Source organism: Triplophysa dalaica, chromosome 21, assembly GCF_015846415.1.
Source record: "Triplophysa dalaica isolate WHDGS20190420 chromosome 21, ASM1584641v1, whole genome shotgun sequence".
In the NCBI taxonomy this organism is placed as follows: Eukaryota; Metazoa; Chordata; class Actinopteri; order Cypriniformes; family Nemacheilidae; genus Triplophysa; species Triplophysa dalaica.
The window spans coordinates 15,235,523-15,243,087 of NC_079562.1; positions in this window are offsets into that span (position 1 = coordinate 15,235,523).

Here is a 7,565-nt window from a genome sequence, read left to right on the forward strand (position 1 = left end):
AATAATGAGTGCATGACTTGAATTTAAAGTAGACGCTCTAAATGTGAAATGGCGTGATGCTGTTGTAGGTCACAGGGTCTGGTTTGAGGTTATCATGCTCGGTTTCACTTTAATGGGTCCACAGCGGGATTTTTTTCTTCCACTGATGGAAAATCTCCATCTCTGCCTTCCATCCAGCTTCTCCATAGCTTCTTAATTAGAGGAACAGGTAACACTATAGCTCGAATCACAAGACCCTTTGTCCACACAAACACACTATCCACCTCTAATCTGTTTAATCCTGAAGAATCTTCAGGATCCGATTTGTCGTGCTCTGGTAAACAAGGGCTAAATTGTTTGACGTGAAGCAGTTGTGAACCTGAACTGAATGATGGCAACACCTGCACAACTGGCAACACAACAGCCTAAACATAAGAACGGAGGTGGAAACAGGTGCATAAGGAGAAGTGGTATTTCGACTTCATTTTACTCACGTTTTTAACACTAGATTGAATAAATTAAGCATTGTACCGAAAATTGGAATTAAATGCAGAAATTTATCGGAATCCTTTTAAAATAGAGATCAATATTACTTTGAATAGGTTTATATTAGTAAATCTATTCAAGTATATACATGTACTTTAAAGTCATAACCTGTTAAAACTTTCTGCATTGATGTCTAAAGGATATTTTATCTTTTATAAGAAACCCAATAGAGTAGACATCTGTTTTTAAGATGAACAAACACTAACACACACATTTTAAACCTTATTCCAGTAACCAATCTTAAATTAGAGAAATGAAAAACCAATCAATGTTTTGGAATTGTGTTTGTTTGTCTGCCCAACACATCTAAATTATACTGTAAAACTGATTTACAGCACAATAGAAAAAGAAGAATCAAATTAAAACCGTTTTATTCTGTGTCCCTTGATATGTTTTGCCTTCTGACCAGTGTTTACTTCTCATGGTTTCATCTAACACTTTGAGCCGTGTAGTAGTTTAGTGTTGGGTAAACTTCACTTGAGGTTTATGTTAATGTGAATTCCTGTCTCGGTCCAGGTCCACCTGTTAAGGGTGGATGCTGAAGGCCACACCCCCTGAGACTGTGTTTGTTGATGGGAGGAGTCAGATTCTCAGGTAAAGTACAAAAGCAGCAGAAGTCTGAGCTCAGAGCTGATGTGAGAAATGGGGCCTAACAGACAGCTGACAGCACTGCTCATCCTTGTGTCTGTGACATACACCTGTGAAGCAGGTACTGAACAACTTTCTTTTTATGTTTGTATGATTTTTATTAGAATGGTAGTTGTGAACATATTATGTACTATGTTATATACAGTTCAGTACATTTATATAACAATATGTCACTTGAGTGAACTATTTTTGTCACTTTACGCTCTTAAAAAAATGGTGCTTCATAATGTTCTTCGATACCATGGAAGAACATTTTGGGTCCATAAAGAACCTTTAACATCTGAAGGACATTTCTGTTTCACCAAAGGTTCTTTGTGGGGAAAAAAGTACTGAAGACTATAAAAAGTAATAAAGAGAGGGTTCTTTAAAGAACCATTGACTGAATGGTTCTTAGTGGAACCAAAAATGGTTCTTCCATGGTATCACTGTGAGCACCTTTATTTTTAACAGTGTACAAACCTTTTAATATAAAAAATTTGATGGAAAAAGTTGATTGTTAGGTAAATTTATCCCACAGTATTAAATACATGTTTTTTTGAAATTCATGATTTCTAATCATTATAATAATATGTTTAAAATGTATCTTGGGTTTAGACCTCGAGAAGCTGATCAATAAAGCAAGAGATTAAATATTTTTACAAAGTCTTGGCAAACAGGGATAACACTTAAGATGATAACAATTTAACAACTTACAGTGTTTTGTATTGTTTATTATTCAAATATGCGAAAAAATATTCATAAATGTGTAAGTGACCCTAAACCTTTGAATGGAACTGTATATACATATATACTGTACATGATGAAATATATGATGAAAGTCAAATAACTATTTCTACAAGTTGACAAGTTTTTATTTTAGCTCTCCTCCGGAAGTCTTCTGCGGTGGACTTTCTGAGGTCTGGGCGAGAGAGACGTGCAGTGAGATGTCAACAAGGAGGCTGCAGCTCTGAAGACAGCGAGACAGAAGAGCTCCTGGAGAACAACTCAGATTATGTAAGTTCGACCCAAAACAAAGCAGCCAAAAGGCAATTGTGTGCATCAGTGTCAGTTTGTCCATTCCAGAGTGTTTCACGAGTTCACCTATGCAGATAATAAACGGTTAGCAGAAGTGTAAAAGGTATGCGTGTTTGGCGTGCTGTCCGGGGAGCGGGCTCCGAGCTCGCCGGTTCCTTCTGAACCCGGAACACTCCCCCTGCTAGGGTGAGTGTCCCGAGCTCGGAAACGGCCCGAACCCAGAGCAAACCCCCCGGATTCTGCTAACAGGGGAGTTCGGGGGAAGGAGCTGGGGAGGTGGGGTGGGTGTTAGAAACAGAAGAGATGTCGCAGGTAAGAGGTCTTGCTTATTTATGGGCTGGCTCGCTTAGCAGGTAGGGTGGAAGCCATGATTGCTGATTGCGAACCAGCCGGGTTTGATTATATGCTCCGGCTCCTCCCGAACTTTGTTTATAAAACATCATTTAGTATATTAAGACACAATAACATTTTTTGTATGGAACTAAAAGGCATTGTAAGCTGTATTGTAAACAACCGATGCATTTTAACCAACAGGAGCAAGAGAACGAGAAGATGTTCTTCAATGGTATATCTCAAGCAGAGTTGGAGATGGTAAGTCAAAATCATTGAATTCATCTTGTAAACAGATAGTGTTTCGCCCAGTGGGACGACAGAAGTCTTTCAATAAGCCATAAATGCAAGTTGCCTGAATGTGAAGCTGTACTGAGGGTTTATGTGCTTGCACACATCTCCCCATTGACAGCATGTAAAGTAGAACGTAACTCAATCCATCCATGGGGGCTTCTCTGTTTCTCTTCCACATTTAGAGGCCAGACAGTAAGCCTCAGAAAGAGGGCTCAGGTATGTAGCGACGCATGATTCGAGGCTTCCACACATCAGGTGAAACGGAAAACCTGAGGAATACTCTTCATCATTCCACCACCGCATACAAGCGCAGGTGCTCGGAATAAAGTCAAATGCTTTTATGGATCAGAGATGGATGCTGAAGCTAAAAAAAGCATCTGAAGTGGACAAGTTTCTCATTTAACACTAAAGATGTGTTGTGTCGTGACCTTGGTGCTCTCGTATGATTGCTGCTGACACTATAGTCATGGTGCTAAACTTACATTATTCATGATAAAGGACAGTATTTAGACAGTATATGCAGGTATAGACACTGAACCACCCATATTTAGTACATGTAGTTACCTTATAATATTCAATACTTTGTTAAGTACACTTTAAGTACACCGACTGTTAAATAAAGTGCAAGCAAGCGTTCAGTACTAATATTAACAATACCAAAGTTTTAGCACAAAAATACATCATATGTTACCATGCTTATTGTATCATGTGTTTTAATGGCTTATAAATATGATACTCAAACAATGGTATTCAAATGATTATGCTGTAGGTCACATGCAGTAGGTTAAATAACAATGATATCACCACCTAATATATTACTCTGTATCATGGTTCTGCCATAGTATGCTGCACTAAAATACAATGTTTCTGTACAGTTTGTGGGATAAAATCACTCACTTTGTCTAATTTGCTACCTATTTTGGCAAACAGTTACATGTTAATTTCTTGCAGATTTAAATATTATGTATGCTTACTTTTACCATGGAAATAAAGATCATCTGCTTTATAAAAAAATACAAATGCTGCATTGTATTTTATTTATATGTCTAACCGTACAGTACCTTTACAAACCTGTTATATATTTTGATGATGAATTTATATATTTTCTTGCTCGAAGGCACACAAAACGGTATATTATCTTTCACGAGAAACACACCACTTATTGCTAGAATGTTTTTATTTTTCTGGAAGTATTCATTTAGTAACATATGTATTAACAATAATATTAACTTCATCATTTTGTATTTGTTTTGGTAAATAGCTCAGATTGCTTGAAGTGGATCTTTGGTTCTACTGCCACCTACTGGCAGTGACTCTCTCTCTCTCCCTCTCTCTCTATTTCTCTCTCTCACTCTCTCACATAATGACTATTTGTTCATTCAGTAGAAGCTCAGTACCAAGTTCAATGTCAATGTCAGGCATGTAAACATAGAGGTGTTAACTATACCGTGGGAGACCAAATGCTTGAGCGGCTTAAGAACCTATATGTGGCAGGCGGGGGTATAAAACACACTGCATTGGCTACTAAATGTAGCCAAGTGTAGATTTATGTGGCGAATAATTGTAAACATTACACTTGGTTTATGATACATAAAAATGAATTATTGGGTATTTTGAATATATTTCTGACTCTACATTATTACAAAGACGTCTACATTATCATCATGTTTGAAGAAACACCACCAGGTGGAGGTAACTCCCAGGAAAAAAAACACTCCTTTCGTACCTGCATGAAACTGACACTGAATGTATGATACATATAAATGTATATTGCTTTAATGGACACAATAAGAGTCTCCGGGTCTCTACGGGACATAAATGGGGTTTGGTGGGTGTGATGTTTTTTTTGACAGGCCAATAACTTGACTACCAGTGCCCAATTGCATAAAGCACCTTAAGTTTTTCCCTTATTTCACGAGTTCACCCTCGCAGATAAGCAGCTCGGTTGTAGGATGAATTGTTAAAGCATGGATATGAATGTTATGCGTATTTGGCGTGCTGTGCTAGGAGTGGGCTCCGAGCTCACCGGGTCTATCCGAACCCGAAGCACTCTACCCTGGTTAGGTCAAGTGCGCCGGGCTTGGAACCGGCTCGAGACCAGAACACACCTCCCGGGGGTCCTGCGGGACTAAGAGGAAAATGAGTGGAGCATGGGTGGAGGAGGGATGTTGAACTTGAAAGAAGCATCAGGTAAGACTGCTTGTCTATTTATGATGGAGCTTGCTTGAGCTGATAGGGTGAATGCTGTGATTGCTGATGTTGTACCAGCCGATGAGGTCACATGCTCGAGCTATATTTGCTGATGATATACAGGCGGGCTGATTATATGCTTAGGTTCCTCTCAAACTTTGTTAATAAAACATCATGTGTTACACTTAAGGGGTGATTTCCCTTTACCAATGACAATAGGGGAATAACTTAAGGTATATTTAAGGCCACACTTAAGGGAAAACTACACTTAAGGTGCTTTATGCAACCGCGCCCAGGTCCTCAAGTCACAGAATGACAAAAAATGGTGCATATAGCTGCTAGAACTACTGAATGAGTCACCGTTTGGTTGATCAAAGTCTGGGGATCTTTCTTATTTTTTTTGTGTTACTTCGCAGCTTCATGAACCCAAATCCATCTAAAGTCTGCCTTGACTGGATTAGTAAAGAGCGAACAATGGACTGTACTGTCCAGAAAGAAGATTTAACAGTGGATCATCTGAAACTCTTGTAGTACTGCTCCGTATAGCACATTTTTATTCAAATAAAACACTTTGTTTACTCAAAAAGTCCAGTTAGATCATTCATTTGTTAAATTAATAGGCTAATTCAGTTCTTCTTTCCCTCTTTCTAGTCCTTGTTCATTTAGTCAATTACTGACTTTTACCGTGCAAGTCACCAATGTCCTTCTCATCCATGTCTTAAGGACATTTCACAGCACTCATGCAAGTCCTCATAAGCCCTTAATGGAAGAGTTTAGAAATGTGATTCCTACGCTTGTTCTTCAGGGAAATACATGTTTTGCGTGTTGTTACATGTTTCAAATAAATTCTATTAATTACACACCCTCTTGTCATTTTAATCATATGACTTTCTTCCGCAGAACAAATAAAAGAAGATCTTTTGAAAAAATGTTGTAAACCGGTACCCATTCCCTTGCATTGGTTTCGTGTCCATAGAAGTGAACGGGTGCCGGCACGGTTCTCTTACCAACTTAATTCAAATATCTCTTCTTTTGTGTTCTGCAGAAGCAAGAAAGTCAAACAGGTTTGAAATGACATGAGGGTGAGTCAATGATGACAGAATGTTCCTTTTTGGGTGATTATTTGCTGAAGGGTCAGCATCGCCTGACAGCTTTTATTCTTAACCTCTAACCTTGTGTCATGAGCAAATGGTTTATCATCCTTAATCCTAAGTAAACACAATGCTAAATGTGTGTTGTGACAGAGTGATTTCTCAATGTAAACAAAAGATACAAACTCATTGATGGCTTCAATAATCTGCTTTGGAGATGCTCACCCCTTGATCTGCATGGATGTATTGCAGATGTTTCTCTGAAGAGTCCATGTCTCAAATGAGGACACTGGAGTGAATTTAACACTAGGTAAACAAAATAGGAAATGAGTCAAGATGTGCTCATTCTTAACATAAGTTGTTCAGATTCAAGTATTTTTCAGGATTTTTCTGACATAAAGGGACTGAACAACTTTTAAATACAAAAATGCCAAAAATTAGAATTCTGTCATCATTCGCTTTGTCTCAAGTTTCAGACCTGTAAATATTTATTTGTTCTTCTCAACGCAAATGTATATATATAAGTACAGTGTATATACAGTACTGTGTATAATGTATTTTTGGAAGAATGGTTGTAATCAGATTCCCACAAACCGGGCCTGCAAAGGTGTTTCAAGCATACTACTTCGTAGTATGTCTGTGCTCGATCCACTCCCCCAGCGATCATTCAGGTTTCGGAAAAAAAATCTTAAACATTAAACTGTTTCGTAACAATTTTTCTTGGTCCGGTATGGGACAATTCTCCCACCAAAGCATGCGGCAGAGCAGGAGAAGGAGCATGCGCAGACGTCACTTGTGTGCAGGAGAGAGAGAGAGCATATGTTCGCGAAGTTCAGGTGTTTGTTTGTTCACTGCATTTGGGTGATGAATGTTATATAAAGAATGGATATAACGCTGGATTTGGAGATCGTTCGAAACTGATATATGGAGCCGTCCCGGCGCTAAAAGATGCCGGACATGAACCGCAAAACTGAAGTCTGTTTTGTTGACAATGGGCACGTTCAGCCTACCCCTCCCCCCTCACGCGCCGTATGTTTTCGGAGAGAATCGTAAAGCTGTATCTATCTTTTATAAATGTGATCAAACTAAATACTCTTCGAAGATACGGAGTATGCAAAACTGCTCTAAAGGTACATAAGATTAATATGAGATTGACAGAAACCCTGTGTGTAACACCCGCTTTAAAACACCTTATTTTGTCTTCATCAAACAAAGAAATGTATACAGGTTTGAAACAACTTGAAGGTGAGTAAATGATGACAGAATTTTCATTTTTTGGGTGAACCGTTCCTTTAAGGTAAATGTGCATTGTGTTATCAGGATCACGGATGTCTATTATGACTTAAAATGCATGTACCTTGTTTTCTTAATAATACATTTTAATAATTATTACAATGAGTACAACATATAATGAGTCCGAAGTTGTAATGATCGAAATTAAAATGCATCCTTAAAATGACTTTAAAAAATATA